A 17,494-nucleotide genomic window follows, 5' to 3' on the forward strand; every position below is an offset into this window, starting at 1 on the left:
TTTCTCCAAAGAAGAAATATAGGCACATGAAAAGCTGCTCTACTGCACTAATCATGAGGGAAATGCAAATCAAAACCACAATGAGGTATCACCTCACACCAGTTAAACTGGCCACTATCCAAAGACAAGAAGTGTTGGCAAGGATGTGGAGAGATGGGACGCTCCTGCACTGTTAGTGGGAATTTAAATTGGTTCAGCTGCTGTGGAAAGCAGTGTGGAGGTTCTTCAGAAAACTAAAAATAGAAATACTATATGACCCAGTAATTCTACTTATAGGAATTTACCTGAAGAAAACAAAATCTCTGATCTGAAAAGATATATGCATGCCATGTTTATCATTGCATCATTTACAATAGCCAAGATATGGAAGCAACCTAAATGTCCATCAGTAAATGAATGGATAAAGAAGATGTGGTACATATACACAATGGAATACCATTCAGCCATTAAAAAAAAAGAAATACTGCCATTTGCAACAACATGGATGACCTAGAGGGTATTATGCTAAGTGAAATAAGCCAGGTGGAGAAAGACCAATACTGTATGATTTCACTTATTGTGGAATATAAAAACAAAGCAAAACAGAATGAACAAAACAGCAGTAGACTCACAGGCACTGAGAAGTGACTAGTGGTTTCCATGGGGGAAGGGTTGGGGTTGGTGGGTAGGGATGGTGAGGGGGATAAAGGGGCACAAAAATTCTCAATCATAATATAAGTTGTTCACAAGGATAGTAGTGCAGCATGGAGAATATAGTCAATGATTCTGTAACATTATTCTATGTTGACAGTAACCACAATAGTACGGGATGAAAATTAATAATATGGGCAACTGTTAAGTCACTGTGTTGTATATTTGAAACTAATATAAGATTATGTATCAACAATACTTCAATAAAAAAGATGAAAAAGTCTGTTCAACACAACTGAAAGAGAAATAGAAAAAATATATGTGTTTCTAAGTTAATAAACAAAAGTTTACTGCAGCTCAAGCTTCGGGGGTCCTTTGTACTTCTGTAATAGCCTAACATCTTCCTCAGCCTAAGTTTCTTTTTCCTATGTCACAAAATATAGAATGAAAACTTTTAGTGAGGTTTTCAAACATTGTGCAAAGGAAAAAAGCCATCACAGAGGACCACATGTATGACTCTTTATATCAAATGTCCAGGATAGGCATATCTATAGAGCTGGAGAATTAGGAAGTAGATTAGTGGTTATCAAAGGCTAGGGTAATGGTTTAAAGGAGTTGCGGGCTGGGACAGTGGGCAAAAGTAAGCAGTGCAGGGTTTCTTTCTGGGATAATGAAAATATTTTAAAATTGATTGTAATGATAGATGCAGAACTCTGAATATGCTAAAAGTGACTGAACTTATATTTTAAATGAGTGAATTGTATGATACATCATTATCTCAATAAAGCTATTTTAAAAATTCAGTTAGTTTTACTCTGTGTTTATTTTCTCTAGAGAAAGACATTCTAAAGGTTACAGGAAATGACTCAAGCATGTTGTTTCCTAGAATATTCTTTTACATTTCCCTTTCATGGACAGAGAGCTTATGTAAATGTGGAAGTAAGTCACAGGCATATCATTCAATAAACATTACTCCCTGTACTTCCTATAAGCACAGCACTTTCAGTGTAGAAGTGTAGACAGATGTTAAGCAAATAAACACTCATATAAAAATGGGAGTACAATATTGTGTTGAATGATCATGACACAGATGAATTATTAGGCATTTGGCCAACTCTGTCTTTTCATACTGAATATTTATGCTTCTGTGGCAACCCATCTCTTATTTTGTCACTGAAACTTTAAGTGCTTTGAGGGTGAAACTGCCTTATCCATCTCTGTGTACAGTGCTCAGAACAGCAGCATGCACATGATAGATTCTTAATATACATTACTGACTGAATAACCCAATAAAAAAGTCTATCATTACCAGAAATACACAGACTTTGGCTGAAAATAGTGAAAAGGTCTGCCTTCATTGATTGCATTCCTCAATTAACTGACTATATACAGTATATCAAAACAGAGAGTATGTACTCCTCCGTCAATGGGCCACTTAAAAACCTTTGCTAGATCTTACAATCCTGGGTGTCTATGACTTCTGGAACATCCTTTTTCCTCTTCATATAAGTACACTAAATCATAGCTGCTGTGTTTAGAGTCTGATTTTTTTTTCTTCTCCTCAAGAGGAAAACTCAAGCAAATGCAATGCTCTACCTACACTGTTCCCTCACGCCCACAAGACATCAAGAACATACATGCTCTTGTCCAGAGTCCCCTCTGGACCACTGGCCACTGAAGATAATGGGTCTTTAGCCCCCTCTCTACACATTAAGGAAATAAGAGACTGGCTCAAAAGCACACTGCCCTAACAAGGTAAACAAGAGGAGACAAAATGATGGGAATCATTTACATCCCAGGTGTTGGTTAAGCTGATGATAAAACAATGGGTGACCTTACAGAAATGTGGTTCTGAAGTTTTCATCTGAGTTCTTGGAAACTCTGTTTGATAGGTTACATTCCTAAAAAGAAAATATTTTGAATTTCAGAAAGAGAGTAAAGGGAAACCCAGACCCTTCCGAGAAACATTGAGTAACTCCTCGAAGGACCAAAATGTATTAAAATTCCTCTGGTTTATACTCTACTGGTTGAGAATCTAATTCCTCACACTCTGGGGTCTTTGCCCAGCCCTGCTGATTTATCCATGGTTTCATTTTGATAAAAATAAATTCCAGTGTGGTTGGAATCTTGGTAAACAAATTCCTTCTTCTATCACTTCCTGTTTTCCCTTTGCTTAGGAATTTGTTCTTGGTTTACGAAGATTCTGAAATGTTCTGCCTCTCATGATACATTCTATTTCCTTTTCATGGAGCTTCAGCCAGAGATATTCTTCATCATCACTCATGGTCAGCAGAACTTAGGACTACATAAAAAATATCTTCTAACAGTATACTCAAGTGCTCAAAATAACAAGTATGTAGTGAGTCCTTACTGTGATCATCATTTAAACATGTGACTGTATTTTTTTTTTCCTGTGAAAGATAGAACTAAAAAGCATACTGATGAAATGTGTAGTGTGGAGGGAAAACACTATGACACTATAAATCAAGGCAGTAAACTCTGGATGACTTCCAGACAGTCAGTACTATTTGAGTATAAATACTTGGGCATTTATTCATTCATTTACTGAGGACTGTCTGAGATTGGATTTCCCAAAGCAAAAGGATCTGAGAAAAGGATTCAAGTGCAACAGATTAATTGAGGGGTATCTCAGGAAACATTGCTGGAAGGGTGGAGAAGTGAGGTAGGAAAAGAAAGTAAGAAAATAAACATGATGTGACACACCCACCCGCCTAGTGCCTCAGACAGCTGACTGAGCAGGGCACCCCAGCTCTGTGATCCTCCAGCACACACAGATCCAGGACCCACGAAGGCTTGAGCACGACTCCACCCCAACGCCCCAGAGAAAGTCTGCCTGAAACTCGGCCTCCATAGCCCTCAGGGCACCCACATTTCACAGGCGTACACCAATGACCCAAAACAAAGACCTGAGGCCCCTCCTCTCGAACTATAAAGCTGCAGCACAGTAGACTTTCTCACAGCTAGACTCCGCCGCCTTTCCCAATGAATGAAATGGCCTTCTCAGCACAACGTGGGGCCAAGAGAAAATGCAGCTCTTACTCCAGAACCCAAGGTATACTAACGAGACCCAGGTTCCAGCCGGCCCTAGGGCCCTGGGCTATGCTCCCAGAACACTGCAATCCAGAAAGGGCCTAGTCAGTTCAGTGTGCATCAACAAGTCGGATTTAATAATAAAAGAAACAAGCCCATGAAAACATCCCCCCCCTACACACACCCTTACAGAAAGACCCAGGCACTCACCCACATCCTCCGGGCCAGGTGTCCCTCCCAGCTGCGAGGGGGCTCGAATTCGTCCCTGGAGACCACTGCTGCCTCTTCCTCGAGCCTTCCCTTGAGGAACAGCCTCAGCGCACAGCTCTCCCTTTCGATGCAGCCCAACTGCCGGCACCTGCGATGGGGGAGCTGGCCACAGCGCCCAAGACCTCCACCAGGAAATCTCCTCTTTGAGCACCAGGAGGGACAGCCAAGCCTGGGCGGGACGGTGGGATTCCCGGAAGGCAAACTGGAGCCTGCAGGTGAGCTGGGTGGCTGAGGGGTGGAGCAGGGGGTACCCCCAGTCCTGATGGAGGGGAGGGAGAGGATGGGCTGGGATGTGCAGAGCATCAGGGAGGGTATGGAAATGGTGGGTCAGGCCCCAGGCTCTGCTTCTGTGACCACGCTCCCCAGAGGAAGCCTAATCTTGCGGGATTTTGGGAGGTCTACAGGACGCCTGAAAATTCTGGGATGAGGAACACCTGGGTGCTCCAGTGCCAAAAGCCCCTCTCCCAGGCGCTTCCTGAAAGAGTCTGGGCTCGGGCCACGGATCAACCAAACCCCAGTTCTCTTTGATGTCTCGGCCTGTGCTCAGAGCCGTGGTGCTGCTGAGTCTTGACCCATGAATCCGGCCAGGTGCAAGCAAAGGGCTTGGGCCAAAAACTGCTGAGGCCAGAACACAGGAGTGACCTGCGCATGTGCAGGCTGCAGGCTGCATATCTAGGGCCTCCCAGGCCCTGGGATAGCAATGAGAACTTCTGGTGCAGAACCCTGGTGCCCCAACACAACATCTGCCACAGTCTAGGCTGCAACCACCAAGAGCACCTTTGTATTCTGAAATCAGAAAATAAGGTATGTCAGGCTGGCAGAGGACCTGAATGGTGGCCTTCCAGGTAAGACCTGGTGCTGTCCAGCCCATTCACAGCCATCCTCCTCTTTCTCCTCTTCTGCAGACCTGAGCAGGGGGCCCTCCAAACAACATTCCCCCATGTCTAAACATGCCCAGGTGAAGAGGGCATGCATTATGGCTTGCACAGCTTATTCTAGTACATTGGTGACTGTTGCTTGAACCGCATAGTTCATGTTCCTTCAAAAGTAGAGCTGAGATAAAGATCCCCCAAAAAGGAGAGTGAAACAGGGAAGGAGGTCACAGAAATATAAGGAACAATATTGTGGTCACTGTTGTGAGCAATGGAGGTTTTATCTGGATGCTCACAGAAAATGCTGAGTAAACATAGAGCCCATGGAATCAGCAATGGAGATAGAAGTTCTTTGGGCTTTCTAACCCAGTCCTGTGCAAGTTCAGATGTCAGAGGATGACAAGTAAAGCCAACAAAAGAGAATGAGAACCAGACAGAATTCATGTTTCAAGTATTTATATGTGAAGGGAAACCTAATGCCAGTGGTTTTTGGTGGGCAAGAATTCTGTCATCCGAGACAAACGTTAGCAGGTTCCAACTTCCAGGGATTTGTGTCTATGAATGTCAAGGTGATGAAAAGTAACAGCCACAGCTGTTGTTTGTTGAGCCTCCTGCTGAAAGAAACATCTCCACTGGATGTTTTTTCACACATCTTAAACTTATATCCAAAATGAAACTCCGAACTTCCACCCCACACATCCAATATTCTTCCCTCAGTCTTTCTCATCTCAGCTAATGAAGACCTTCTTGATTCCCTACTCTCACACACATCAGTAAAGCCTGTCATCTCTTCCTTCAAACAATAGCTTCAGTCAGACCACTTACCCCCACTGAGGCCCTCAGTTCTCTATTCCAAGACACCATCATCAATAGCCTAGATTTCTGCAATAGCTTTCTGCTATTCCCATCAGAATAATCATATTCCACCATGATCACTTTTCTGGAAGCCTTCTCTCACCCATACCTTTATGACATTGACAAAGGTCATGATTCTACATGACTGCTCTCCAGTCAGGGCAAAAGCTCTATTTACAGCATCATTTGGGCCATTTTTCACTTTAATCCAGCTCTACTCCTGGCTTTTTGTCTTCCACTTGGCTCTGAGTTTTACCTCCTAATTCCAGATTTGCTCATGCCTCTTGGATGTGTTGACAGGACCCGGTTCCCTTGGGTGGATCTTGCCATTTCAGAATACTAAATTTAGTTCACACCGATCCTTCTAGGCCATCATTCCTTAAGTCCCTGAGAGTAGACTAGTCCATCTTTGCTCCTGTTCTCTGTATATGAACCAGATGCCACCCAGAATAACAAACATCCGGGTACATTCTCACTGCCTAGGAAAAAAAAAAATACAACAGGAATGAGGACCAAGATGGAGGGTTTTATTTAGACAAAAGGGGATCAAGAGACTTGATGATTAGGCCATTCTCAACCTTAAATGATTATGTCAGGAACCAAATGTTGGGGCACTAAATGCCCTAAAAGACCTTTCTAGCTATAAGGAATTACTAGAATTACCAATCTTTGTTTAAGAAGGTCTGTAAAAAAGACTATTACAGCCAAAATTTGGAAATTAAGCATCAACAACCAGAAAATCTTAAACCTGTTAAATATCGCTCATCATCTGAGTGACCTGCCATTACAGCACTGCATCATTCTTAGTTGGAACCGTCTAAATCTCCTGACATGAGATACTGGGCTCTAAAAGCTACCAACAAGGCATGCCCTTCTGCTTTTTTTGTTTCTGCATACAGGTAAACCAAAATTAAGGAAGGAAGAAGTAGGTATTTTGTGTGGATACCTGATTATACACCAAGTCCAGTATATCATGGAGAAATTCATTCCAAATTTTTTTATGCCCAGGGTTCTTTGTAATGGTAAAGGAAATTACAAGTCCTTACATATTCAAAACTATTTCACCATTTTTTATATACAAAATGAATATAAATGGGTATAAAATTCCTGAAAATTTTTCTTTGAAGTCTTTCTAGACTTCATTCTCCTGAATATTTTGTATTTCTTGTGATTTACTTCTTTATTCAATATTATGTTGAAAGGCTTATCCATTCTCCTGTAAGTAGCTATAATTAATTCATTTGCATGCTCCACAGTATTCCAATGAATCGATAGTCAAAGTTGATTTATCCATACTACTATTAATGGACATTTGGGATATTTTCTTTGGTGGCCAATACAATACAAACAATGCTGTTGTGCACATTCATACTGGCTTCTGAGTAAACATGCAAAAGTTTCCTTAGCAAAAAATGGCTAAGTCATGTGGTGTGTCCATTTTGGACTAGATTAAATGATGCTAAACTGTTTTCCAAAGTGGGTTTAAAAATTCCCACTCCCACCATCAAGGTAAAAGAGTTCCCATTGCCCCATTTTTGACAGCATTTCATATAATCATTTTGACTGTGTGTGTGTGTGTGTGTGTGTGTGTGTGTGTGTGTGTGTGTGTGTCTTATATAATCTAGTGGTAACTCACAATTTTCATTAGTATTTCCCTGGTTATTATGAGGTTTCTTTTGGCTTTCCTCTTTTGTGAAGTGCTTGTTCAAGTCTTAGGTCCACATTTCTATTAATTTGTTTTTATTGATTTTTCAGTGTTCTTTATATATTCTTGGTATGTCATTTATATTATATATATAACTCCTCCCACATACTGACTATTCTTTTGCTTTATTTTTCTTTTGGTCATTTTAATACAGGCATTTGTTCTGTTTTACAGTCAGTATGGTGTAGACCACCGGCTGTACACCAAAACCTCTCTATCCTTCTTCTTGGGAGCAGACCTAGACTATACTTCCCCAGATTACCTTGCCATTAGGTGAGTCATGTGACTCAGTTCTCTCTAGTGGGATATGGATGGAAGTGATGTGTGCCCTTCTCAGGCCTGACCAATAGAAACCCATTATATGGACTCCACTGTGCTCTTTTTTTTTTTGCCCTGATGGTCTGTGGTTGCCACATCCAAAGTATCCTTGCAAAGCCACTTGTTGAAGACAGAAGTATGAATTTCAGTTTATATCCATGAATGATGCTGATCCAAACACCATCCCTTTGTTGTTTCAAGAAAAGAAAATTTTATCTCTATGCAAAAATAAATCTTTATATATCTCTAAAATTTAGCTATTTGTTACCATAAAATCCTACTTCATATAATTAACGCAATTCTATCTTGTTTTAAAAACCTCCCTTAACCAGTGATAATAAAGATATTCTCCACTAATCATCTGAAAACATTACTGCCTTGCCTTTCATACTCAGGTGTCTAATCCACTAACAGGAATTTATTTTTGTAAATGGTGCAAAGTTGGAATATTTTTCTTTCTTTTTCCCAATATGGATATCCAGTTTCCCCAGCACAATTTATTGAAAAATCTATAATTTCACCACAGATATGTAGTACTACCCCTGCCACCCTTCAAGTATCCACAGAAGTATGGGTCTGTTGGGCAGCTCTATCTCAATTCTTGGTAGATTTGTCTATTCCTGCACCAAGACACACTGTCTTAATTTCTGTTACTCTGTGGGCCTTGCTACCTTGCTGTCTTCTTCCACAAGAGTACTTCAATGTTCTCGGCTTTTTTGCCTCTCTGAATAAATTTTAGAATCATCCTGTAAAATTCCACAGTTTTAAATTTAACCACCTCATGCCTTTTTAAGACTTTACTTTTTAGAGCAATTTTAGGTTCACAGCAAAATTAAAAGGAAGGTACAGAGATTTCCCACATACTCTGGCCCTCACATGTGAGTAGCCTCCCCCATTAACATGCCCCACCAGAGTGTACATTTGTTATAATTGATGGGCCTACACCGACACATCATAATCACCCAAAAGCCATAGGTTACATTAAGGTTAAAACTCTAGGTGTTGTACATTCTGTGTGTTTGAACTGTTGTATAATGACATGTATTCATCATCACAGTGTCATACAGAGTATTTTCACCACCAAAAAAATCTTCTGTGCTTTACCTAATCATCCCTTCCCAACTCAGCCCCTGGCAACCACTCATCCTTTTACTGTTCTATTGTTTGGCCTTTTCTAGAATGTCATATAATTAGAATCATATCATATGCAGCCTTTACAGATTGCCTTCTTTCTGTTAGTACTATGTACTTAAAGTTTTTCCATGTCTTTTCATGGCTTGATAGTTTATTTCTTTTTAGTGCCAGATAATATTCCACAGTCTTGGTGTAATACGGTTTATTTATCTTTCCATCTATTAAAGAATATCTTGGTTCCTTCCAAATTTTGGCAATTATGAATAAAGCTGCTTTAAAGATCCATGTGCAAGTTTTTGTGTGTATGTAAGTTTTCATCTCCCATGGGCAAATAACAAGGAGCACAATTACTGGATCATATGGTAAGAATATGTTTAGTTTTGCAAGAAACTTCCAAACTGTCTTCCAAAGTGGCTGTACCACTTTGCATTCCCACCAACAATGAGTGAGGGTTCCTGTTGCTTCACATCCTCACCAGCATTTGCCGTTGTCAGTTTTCTACATTTTGGCCTTGCCAAAAGGTATGTAATGGGTAACTCACTGTTTAAATTTGCATTTCTCTGATATCATAGGATGTGGGACATCCTTTCATATGCTTATTTGCCATATGTGTATCTTCTTTGGTGAGATGTCTGTTAAAGACTTTGACCTGTTTTTTAATCAGATTGTTTGTTTTTTGTTGTTGAGTCTGTAGAGCTTTTTGTATATTTTGGGTAACAGTCCTTTATCAGATGTATCTTTTGCGAATATTTTCTCCCAGTCCATGTCTCATCCTCTCATTTTCTTGACAATGTCTTTAACAGAGCAGAAATTTTTAATTGTAATGAAGTCCAGCTTACCATGGATTCTTTCATGGATTGTGCCTTTGGTGTTGTATTTACTATAACAAACATTTAGGTTAATCCAGAAGGAATTTATGCATTTATCTATTCAATCATCCAATTATATATATATATATATATATATATATATATATATATATATATATATATATATATATATATATATATATATATATATAGGGTATCTCTTTATATAGCTTTAATGACTCTGAATTAATTTTTATAACTTTATCCACCAAAATCTTTCACATCTTTTGTTAGATATCATCCTAGTTTCTTCATTTTCTAAATATATTGCCTATTTTATTTTTCTTTTTATTGGAATTGGTCTTTATACTGGTTTTTCATCCAGGAACCTTGTTACACTACTGAAACATACTGATATATTTGAAAACAGGGCTTTTTCTCATTGCCAAGTCATTTAGGTTGTCTCTTAATTCCACTATGAGGTTACCAAATATCTGTGTAAGTTACTCAAGATATGCTCAAGCAGGAAGCTCTATTCAAGAGCTGCCTACTCCAGTTAACAAGAACTTAATTAGGAATTAATATGGAGACTGCTAGCCTTCATGCTGTCCAGAAGTCTCAAAGTTCAGTGGGCATCAAAGTCACCTAAGTGGCTTGTTACAGCATGACTGTTGGGCCCACAGCCAGTATTTCTGATTCAGTTGATCTATAGTGGGAATTTGCATTTCTAACAAGGCCCAGATGAAGCTGATGTTGCTCTTCTGGGGACCGTACTTTGAGAACCACTGGTGTCAACTGTCAGCTGAATGAGGATCCCCATCAAATTGAATCAAAGGGAGCATTCATTGCTGGGGTAGGCAATAGTGGTATGTCTTGCAACTCAGGGCTTGGTTTTCATCAACTGTTAGAGCCATTCCTGCCACAAGGATAAGTATTCAGTGAGCAGGGAAGGGGCATACTCTTCTGTTTCCAGCAAGTGGGGAAGGTCTGGCAGGATAATTCCATACTGTCTTGACCAAAAGATGCACAGAGAAAAAAAATCCAGGACACACAGGCCAGCAGGAAAATAATCACAGGACAGGTTCATTTTATAGTCTGAGAGCACTAAGGTAGATCTATAGAAATATTAGAGGTGACCTTCTACCCCAACAATTTGAGTCCCAAAGGGTACTAAGAGATGTGAGAAAAGGGTTGGCTTGACAGGATTTTTCTCACCCAGGGCTGCTATTAGCAGTCTGTCCACACACCCAGTAAGAAAAGTTCCTTATCTGCTCCAACTGGACATACCAGAGAAGGCATCATGGAGAAGGGTGGACTTCAGGTAGCTCTTGAAGGAAATCAGGAGGATTTCCCTTGGAGAGAACTCTGGGTGAAGCAGAATGAGAATATATGGCTGCCAGACAATTCATGCTCAGCAAAACCAAGGGAACCTTTGGGGACTTCACTGGGCAGAGGCTGAGACAGAGGAGGATTACAGATCTGCACACTGCTGGATGCAGACGTGATTCTAGTGCTCGACCTACCACCAGGAGAATAAAGCTGGGTATAAACCCTTTTACCCCAGGAACGTTGCTTTGTCATTTCTCCACCTCACTGAATCCATAGTGAACTTGCCGGAGGCTGAAACCCTCAGGCAAGCCAATGGAATAGACATTGACAATAGACAGAGTAATGTGGCCAGTGGATAGAAACTTAAGAGGAGAAACAGGCAAGTTCCAGACACTGAGCAGCGTACAAAAGAAACATCTCAGGTGTATCAGCTTTGTGGAATCTTTCCTTTTTTTTTCTGGCAGCATTAACCTCACCCAAAGAGGTTTGATTTATTTCGGAAGGTGCTCTCTTCTGAAGAACACTTCAATGGATTTTGTTTCTTGAGTAACTATCTCCCCTAATAGTTGTCTGGAATCCCCGATGGCAAGAATGCAGAATGGATTCTTATAAATACTCAAGTTCTACTTCGTAGAAATACCCTAGGGAAATTTTTTTTCCCTGAATTGACTGACAAAGACCCACATGGAGCAGAGAACAGAAGAGCTCCTAAGTCAATGTAAGGTTTCCTAAGATGACACATGGTGTTTTTATTTGTGAGTGGCCTAGAGGCTCCTGGGTACATTGGGAGAATTAGAACCAGCAACTCTGTTTAAGTGGTTCAGTTACAGTGTATTGACAGGGCAAATACAGACTGAGGGGCTGCCAGATGGGAGCATTCCAAACTTCAGCTAACCATCTGTGGACCAAACAATGAACTGACACCCACTGTCCTGGTTTCTCAACAAGGTCTCCCATTGTATCCTGACTCTGTTGCTCCCAAGTTCAGGCCAATAAGATGTTAGACTGCAGCACAGGCCAAAAAGCAAGCATATGGATAGCATAGCACTGAGTTAACAGACCTAAACTTCAGAACATTTTAATAAACTGAGTTACCCAAAGGCTTGGGCAGGGAATGAACCACTTAACAGGAGATTAAATGGGTTCTTCTTACCTCCTGGTTTCCTGAAAAAGTCAAACCTAATCAAATTCCAGTGGCACAAAGAGGGCCACGTGGATAATTTGGGGGTAAAGAAAGCTTTTATATTAAAGGCAGTGTTTGTCTCTAGCATTCTATTACCTACAAACCAACATGGTTTCGATTTAAGCTTCTGTTAATCCTGACCATTTCTTTCAAGTGTTTCTTATTTAAAATAGAAATTCCATGTTGAACATTTTAATAACATTAACTGTCAAAGGCAGCTGTGATTGGTGTTCCTTTCAATCCTCTGCCAGATGTAGATGTTTGTGATCATTGATGCCCTTTGTTTTCCTCCCTTTCCCTTATTAAATATATCATTAGTAAAATGCAAGTCCGAGGGAAATCGCCTTTCCCTGAGACTCTGTTATGATGGAGTGAGGAAACAGTGGCCAGAGAAACTGAAGGATCACTGCAGTCAGCCATCATTCAGGGAGCTAGATGCCAAAAAGATTACATTATTGTGCTAGTAACTTAATGAGGAGTTACTACTTTATGGTTCCTGCCATTGTCTGAACAGGTGTTCTTGCCACACAGCCACAAAAGACAGGACAAGAAAAGTGCATGTGAGCCAACTGCCTCAAAATAAACCATATGCTTAAATGTATGTTTAAAGGGTATTCAAACATATGAACTTCAAAGTGTTCCCAAAGAAAGGCCGGTAACTAGGTGGGCCATATTAGAAGGAACACTCGAGAAACCATATTCAATGGGAAATGAACATGCCTCCCAAAAGAAATCCTAAGACCCTCCTATTTTAAAGTGAAAAACAGAAATTTTTCAAATGCTATGGTAGGAGGTAACATTACATGCAAAATTCATCTTTTTGGTGGAAACTTAGTGTAACTAAAACTGGTGGAGTCAAGTCTGGAGACAGCTAGAATGCAGCAACCTTCAGTCCTTCACTTATTAGCATGGGCAGATTACTTTGGCCAGAGAACAGTTGCTCCTATTAAGAACATTAGCTCTATAGCCATGATTAAACTGTTCAGTAATCACTCACTGAATACCATTTTTTCACATCAAATCACAATGATCTTTTTTCATTACATTTTAATTGAAATGTAGTTGACAAATAGCATTGTGTACATTTAAGGTGTGCAATGTGGTAATTTAGATATTTGTATGTTGCAATATAATTACCACCATAGTGTTAAAAAAAAACTTGCCCTAATATCAGCATGGTACAAAGTAACTGATCCATGTTTCTGATCTCATCATCAACACTCCCCTATACACTTCCTCCAAGTTCATCTATATACTGTTGTCTTATGTGACCCTGCTGTCCCTGCCTCACCAACTCGGACTTCACAACCATCTCAAATGCATGCTCCCTCTAGGGAAAATGGAGGTTCCCATGGCCAGGATGCTCATCTGACCCTAATCTACTTACCCACTGCACATGTGCAATGATGTAATTGGCCTACTGCTTAGGCACACGCTTACACACATCTTGGCAATGTACCGTTATTGTCTGTGTTGTTATGTAAAGAGCTCTGCCCTGTGCTCTCCAGGGACATGGAGACAGAGATGGATTGCAGACCTGCTGGATGCAGATGTGATTCTAGGGCTTGACCTGCCATCACAAGAATAAAGCTTGGTATAAAACCTTTTACCTTCAATGTTCTACTGTTGTTACCTGGTCCCATTGAATCCACAGTGAACTTGCTGGGAACTGAAACCCTCTGGCATGATGCTCCCCTTCCCTCTATTTCAGCCAAATCTAGGTAAATGTCCAAGCCAACCTGACTCAAGTTCTACCACTTCTGTACAGATTCCAACAACCACCCACTTCTGGGCTTGTAAGGTTTGAGCTTATTGTTTGAACTCTTCAAATGGCATGTAAAACACATCTTGGGATATTATCTATTTTTTTCTCACACATATTTTGAAATATTGTTATGACTTTCAGGTTAGTTTCAAATGAAAACATTGAAATCAAACATATCTTAGGGATGCTATGTATATCTACACAAAGGCAAGGTTTCCAAACTAGTCAGTGGTTACTTGCCAACTGATTGACAATGTAATGCAATTCTTCAATCTTCTGTAGCCAAGATTTGTTATCTACTATCCACATGTGGATAAAGTGAAGGTTCCTGTGGCCAGCATTCTCACCTGGTCCTGGCTGGCTAGCTCACTACACACGTGTGGGCAATACATTGTTACTGACTCTATATAAAGAGCTCCACCCAGTGCTCTGGGTGACACGGTGGCATGGCTGCAAGGCTGCAGGAGAGCAGAGATGAGACTGGAGTGGTGGCAGCGCCAAGGAAAGAGACTGAGACGGCTGAGGGGGTAGAGAGGCCCAGAGGCAGAGACGAGTTTGCTGCATGCAGACTCGCTCTGAGTGGATGGGATTCTAGTGATTAACCTGCTATCGTGGAAATAAAGTTGGATATAACCCTTTCACCCCAAGAACGTCATTTCTTCAGTCTCATTGAATCCATAGTGAATTTTTCCAGGGCTGAAACACATTGGCAAGGCACAATGATACATATATCTTTTTTCCAACAATACTAGAAGCAAAATAGATTGGTTTCAAGAAAAAAATGCCACCAACAAGCTGCAATCTTGGGTCAAATCTAAGATGAAACTTCAAGTAAATAATGTTTAGTTCTGCAACTAGTCCAAAAGAGCAAATATAAGTCACATGTTAATAGCATGGGTGAAAAAGACTTAGGGATCATGGATTATTGTAAACTCATTGTGAGTCAAGCAATGGTGTGACTGCCAAAGCCTTTGAATCTTGGATTGAATTAAAAAGAGTGTTTGCAAAACAGAGGAGATTGTCACATCTTCTTGGGCCCTATCCCATTCCATGCTGTTCATATATGGGGCATGGAATCTGGTTCTTTAAAATGAAATAGAAGCATGTCCATAGTAACAGTCACCATTAGAGTAATGGAGCTTTGAAACTGTAGTCAAATGAAAAGAGACTGTGTGACAAAACTATCTTCAAATACTTAAAATGTCATTATGAGAGTGAAAGATTAGACTTGTTTCAACTGGCTTCACAGGAAAGAACTATAATTGTAGAAGACATGATAAGACAGATGCAGGTTCAAAATAAAAACTTTTGTAACTATTAAATCATCTTCAAACTGTCTAAGTTATACGAGGCTACTGATTGCTGCAGGCAGTCAAGACAAAGGCATTTAGCCATAAAATGGGGATATTATAGAGGGCATACAAATGCAGATCTCATCCAGACTTGAAGCTCTCCTTTGGGAGTAGCAATGGGGGGAAATTGTATAAAAATTGCTGTGGTCTGAAAGTGTTCCCCCAGACTTTGTATGCTGAAATCCTAGTCCCCAAAGATGATGGTATTAGGAGGTAGTATTTGGGGGAGGTGCTTAAGCCATGAGAATGGAGTCTTTATGAATGGAATTAGTGCCTTAAAAAAGAGGTTCCAAAGATATCTCTAGCCCCTGCAACCATATTAGGACATAGTAAAAAGGCTTTGGTTATGAACCAGGAAGTCAGCCCTCACCAAAATACAATCCTGCTGGTGCCCTGCTCTGGGACTTCCCAGCTTCCAGAACTGTGAGAAATAAATTTCTGTTGTTTAAGCCCCCTAGTCTGTGGTTATTAGCCCAAGTGGACTAATGCAGAAATGAAGTTCATTTTTTCTGACCCAGCTTCTCACAAAGTCCAAGCTTCTGGGTTCCCAAATCCATCAAAGCACATCCTCCATACCTAGAACAAGCCTTATCTCAAAACTGAGTATTTTCTCAACAAGAATGATGCTTATCCTGAAAATGGTGTTCATGGGGGCATTGCTACCACAAATTTTCAACAATTCTCTCCCCAAATACCATGGTCTTTTCTATTTGTTTTAATAAGAAAGGCTTATGTCTCTCAAATACCTCTTCACAATTGTCAGTAAGAAATTTACTATCCAGGGGCTCAGTCAGTGACCCAAACTCTAATAGTTGTAGTAAAGGAGCATTATTACCAAATTTAGTAATTGAAGTAGTCTATCTTGATTAAGATGATAACATGCCTACAAGCTATGAGCATTAAGCCTCATACCAGCACTACCAAGGACATAAAATAGTTGCCATCTTATGCAGTAAATAATCTGAAACCCAGAGGTCAGACAGTTAATAAATGGTGGAGTTAGGCTCCGTATCAAGACCTTTGCCACAACACGGGCACAGTTAACCACATTGTCAAACTCTCCCTGGGTTACACTCCAGAGTAAGACACTGAATGTTAATGTAAGAGATTCCTCACAATATAGGATAATCTGAACTCTTGACCATGCAGCTGATTATTTTCCCTTTGTTGCAAATGGCAATTGATGTCCTTAGTCCATCATATACATGCCATTCTCCACAAAGGCATACTCACTCAAATATCTATAGTTTAAGGAATTTTTATCTAGACAAAAGGGTTAGAAAATTAGTGATTGTCCTGAATGAAAAATATCCCTAGAAAGATTAAGAGCTTATAGGGATATAGGATATTAAAAAATGGACAGAGAAAGGGAGAAAAACGAACACCATTGCACAGGTCACCAGTAACATTCCTAACAACTCTCATTCTTGGGGCCACACTAATGGATTAGTGAATTTACAGAGCTAGATCTAGGGTTAGGCACAAGGAAAAGTATTTTCAGACATTGATAAAAGTAGAAAATCATCCCAGAAAGGAAGTCAAAGAAAGCTTGTGGCCAACGTAAATCCAGTGAAATAAACTATTTTGCATTTTGACTATGCATATAACTTGTGGCCTTCTGCTTCTTGGCTGTCCCAAGATGGGGGTCCTGACACCCCCCTCCAATCTTCTCTAATTGGACCACTGATTTCTACACCACAAGCTTCAGTTCTCAGATGAACTCAAAGATGGGAAGTAGCAAGTAAATTCTGTATCTCCAGCCAATGGGATTAAGAATCAAGTCACCCACCATGCAGGATAATTCAGAGCACATTATCCTACTGATGTATCCCTTTAATCTGCTCCCCTTATCTGGATACTTAAAGCAATATTGTACTGATAATAAGTTGTCATGTCCTGCTTTCCAGAATCCATTGAAAAAGAGCCATCCTTTATTCTGAGCTCCTCTTCCAGGAACTCACACAAGCCTTTTGTGTCTGACATCACTAGTCTCCCCAGTGCTCCTGAATATTATTCAGACTTGATCCTTCTGTTTCTGTGATCCTGCCCCCTTCAGGGATACCCATTATGTTACAGATCTGTTAGAATCCATTTGCCCATTGGAAGCCATTCATTCATATGCCAGCACCAGATCCTAGACATAATGGGTAATAGATGTTGTTGGTGTTACACCCAAACTCTTTCATCCAAGTACTGTGAGTCCTGGCTGCTAGTGGTTGAC

This window comes from Manis pentadactyla, chromosome 5, assembly GCF_030020395.1.
Source record: "Manis pentadactyla isolate mManPen7 chromosome 5, mManPen7.hap1, whole genome shotgun sequence".
Taxonomy (NCBI): domain Eukaryota; kingdom Metazoa; phylum Chordata; class Mammalia; order Pholidota; family Manidae; genus Manis; species Manis pentadactyla.